This window comes from Microcebus murinus, chromosome 3 (assembly GCF_040939455.1).
Source record: "Microcebus murinus isolate Inina chromosome 3, M.murinus_Inina_mat1.0, whole genome shotgun sequence".
Classification (NCBI taxonomy): Eukaryota; Metazoa; Chordata; class Mammalia; order Primates; family Cheirogaleidae; genus Microcebus; species Microcebus murinus.
In genome coordinates this window covers 61,178,678-61,181,870 of record NC_134106.1, presented here as the reverse complement: position 1 = coordinate 61,181,870, position 3,193 = coordinate 61,178,678, and the positions used below count along the sequence as shown (strand labels likewise).

Here is a 3,193-nt window from a genome sequence, read left to right as displayed (position 1 = left end):
TTAACAGGAATTAGAAGTTTAATTTTTGGGGTTATTTTCATTTGTTCCAATGAATAATACTTCCAAGGTTAGATTCATTTAAACACATGGTAACAGTCATGTATATTTATGCAAGCCTGTATATTGCAGAGGACAACAAAGCTGATATTCTTATGAAAGTTCTAATTTAACACCTTATCAAATCAGCTCTTTTGAATTAATTTTCTTTTCTTTTGCTGCAAGTGCAAGTGCAAGGCCTCAAAAAATTGGTGAAAGACTCAGAGTTGTTCCTGTCTATGGAAATCTTTAGTAAAAGGTAAAAGATTTATCCAATCTGAAGAGAAACCAGACTATGAACTAATTTTCTGTTGCATAATGATATCTTTCCCCCTGCAGCTGTAGGTAAAGGGATTATCTTAACTTCTGAGATGATGTTTTTTTAGACAGAGTTGCCTGGGCATCCGCCTAGCTCATAGCAACCTCAAACTCCGGGGCTCAAGTGATCCTCCTGCCTCAACCTCTCGAGTAGCTAGGACTACAGGCGTGTGTTACCACACGCTAATTTTTTCTATTTTTAGTAGAGACCAAGCCTCGTTCTTGCTGAGGCTTGTCTTGAACAACTGACCTCAAGCGATCCTCCTGTCTCGGCCTCCCAGAATGCTAGGATTACAGGTGTGACCCACCACACCTAGCCTGTCAGTCTGCTTTTTCCTCAAGGACATGACAGCAAAGACCTGGACACATAATGCCTTTGTTAGGGTCTCCCAAGCTGTGGCCATCAAGGGTAACCTGATGAAGTGCTGGATCTGCCATCTTGGACCTCATTAGTTCAGAGGCCTTCTCATCCTGCCAGTGATAACTGGCCACAGCATATATACCAACATAACCTGAGTCCTGACTTATCAAATGAGGATCTGGCACCTGCCACATAGGAAAGAGCTGGAGGTGCCTTGTTTTAACTTCATTGGCCTAAGATGGCAAAACATCATGACCACAACAAACAAAACCTTGGTGGGCTGGTACTTCTGACACACCATGTTCTTTTGATTACATAGATGAGAAACATCCCAGTGGTGACAACAAAAACAAGGATCAGACTATTGCTAGCTTTCTGTGTAGGGGCTTCATGAGCAATTTTGAATGGGGAAAATTGAATTCATATAACTAATTTGAGACTTGGCTGGCAAAAGCCAATGCCTCTATGCCCATGAATGGATTACTGAATAATAAAATGGGGGAAGAGATGCTATGTACACCTGAGGGCTACATCTTTTTCTGGGCAGTCCAGAGGTGACCAAGATGTGGGAATGGGCAATGTCATGCTTGAAATGCTGGTGAATGGAAATTAGACACACCAGTGGGCCAGCAGCCTGAAGTTTATACCAGGCTTACAAGAGACCTGCCAGGAGGTATAACTGACTCTGTGTTTATGTCCTTTATGATCCTTGATACCATACATGGGAGTCAGTGCTCATGAAAAAATAAGAAATCTGTCCCTGACCATGGGAGATGTTGCTTCCTCTATTGCCACTGCCTTGGCAGCCCTGCAAACATCCATCACCCCCCTTGGGAAGACTGTTTTAAACAAGGGAATTGCTCTAGATTTCCATTTACACAACTGGGAGGAGTGTGTTAAATTGGCAACAGCTCCTCCTACACCTAGATGAACACCTCACATATTGTAGAAACATAAGTAGAGGAGATCTGGAAGCAAACTCACTGGCTGTAGACATTGGGACCACCTGAAGGATCCTTTTTGACCTCTTCAGCAACATCTTACCTGGATCACTGGGATCCTGGGCTAGGTTGCTGCTCCAGACAGGCCTGATCATCCTGCTTATGGTTGTAGTCCTCCTGGGCCTAGTGAAATGTATTCTGGCTATGGCTCAAAAATGTTGCACTGAGATTATGTTACTCAAGGTGTTACACTGATCTGACAAGACAAACCTTGCCTCTGGATCTGGGAAGGTCTGTGGGCATATGAAGTGAAGTAACTTTTTTAGGGGGATATCTAGGTTAGAGGGTAGACAGCAGGGCAGTTCTCCAGGTGGCCTTGGGCCAACTAGTTCATCTCGAAATGCAACATCCCGTGATAAAGAGGGACTGCCCAGAACAGCTCAGTCTCTGTTCCAGTACACCAGAAACAGTACAACCTTCAGTGTTTTAGCCTAGTGTGTCATGTAGCCCCTCTGGGGTATAAAACCAAGGGAGGGCTGCTTTCTGGGGTCCTTCTGCTGTGGTGCAAGCGGGAACAAGATTCCACACCCTGGCAGCTTTCCTGAGCCTTAGGAGACCAGCTGGCAATGAATTCCAGTCTCTGTTGTGTCTCGATGCCTATCTGTAGTTGTGTGTAAGGGTGTTGTTTTTCTGGACGCAGACAAGTTGCCAACCAGTGCACAGTGAACCTGTTTCACACAAACCTTTGTGTGGGCACGTTTTCGTTTTTCCTGGGAGTAAAACTGATGGTAAGTATATGTTTAACCTTTTTTAAAGAAACTGAAACTCTTTTTCAAAGTGGTTATACCATTTTACATTTAGAACAGTAATAAATGAGGATTCCAGTTTGCATCTTTGACACTTAATATTTGTCAGTCTTTTAAATTTGAGTCATCATATGAGTGTGTAGCATCTCATTGTGTTTTTAATTTGCATTTCTCCAATGACTAATGATATTAAGCATCTTTTTTTTGCCTTTTGTGAAGCATCTGTTTAAATATATCATCTGTATCTGGATACCAGTCTTGTCAGAATAAAATTTAAAATATAAATAAAATATATATAAATATACATCTCCACCTTATTCAAGCCACTTGTTCTCTTTGCTATTCCTTAAATAGGCTAAGGCCACACGTGTCTTAGAACTTTTGAGCTTTCTTTGTTGTATGGAATGCTGCACTCTCAGATACACACAGATCTTGCTTCCAGACTTCCAGTCACTGTTCATCCGGTCCTTTTTGGTGAGATCTTTCTCTTAACCACCCTATTTAAAATAGTAATACCGGCAGCCTGGCACTCCCAGTTTTCCCTATTTTTCCCCATAGCACATAACCATCCGACACCTATATTTATTTGCCTGTCTTCCCATAAAAAAGTACTGGTAAAGATAAGCCCAAACCACAAAGAACATGCAAAGTAATTTACAGCCTGTTTAGGGGAATACCTCCTCACCGGGAGGGTGACACGTTCAGGGATGCAGAATCAAATTACTGAGCCT

At 42.4% G+C, this 3,193-nt stretch overlaps 1 non-coding gene across 1 annotated transcript; it reads right to left on the bottom strand.

Annotated features, from left to right (window-relative positions):
* Window positions 1-220: 220 nt before the first annotated feature.
* On the bottom strand, window positions 221-333 carry LOC142870258 (U5 spliceosomal RNA). The gene has a single exon (XR_012918692.1). It is a non-coding gene; the product is annotated as a U5 spliceosomal RNA (small nuclear RNA).
* Between the last annotated feature and the right edge of the window lie 2,860 nt (window positions 334-3,193).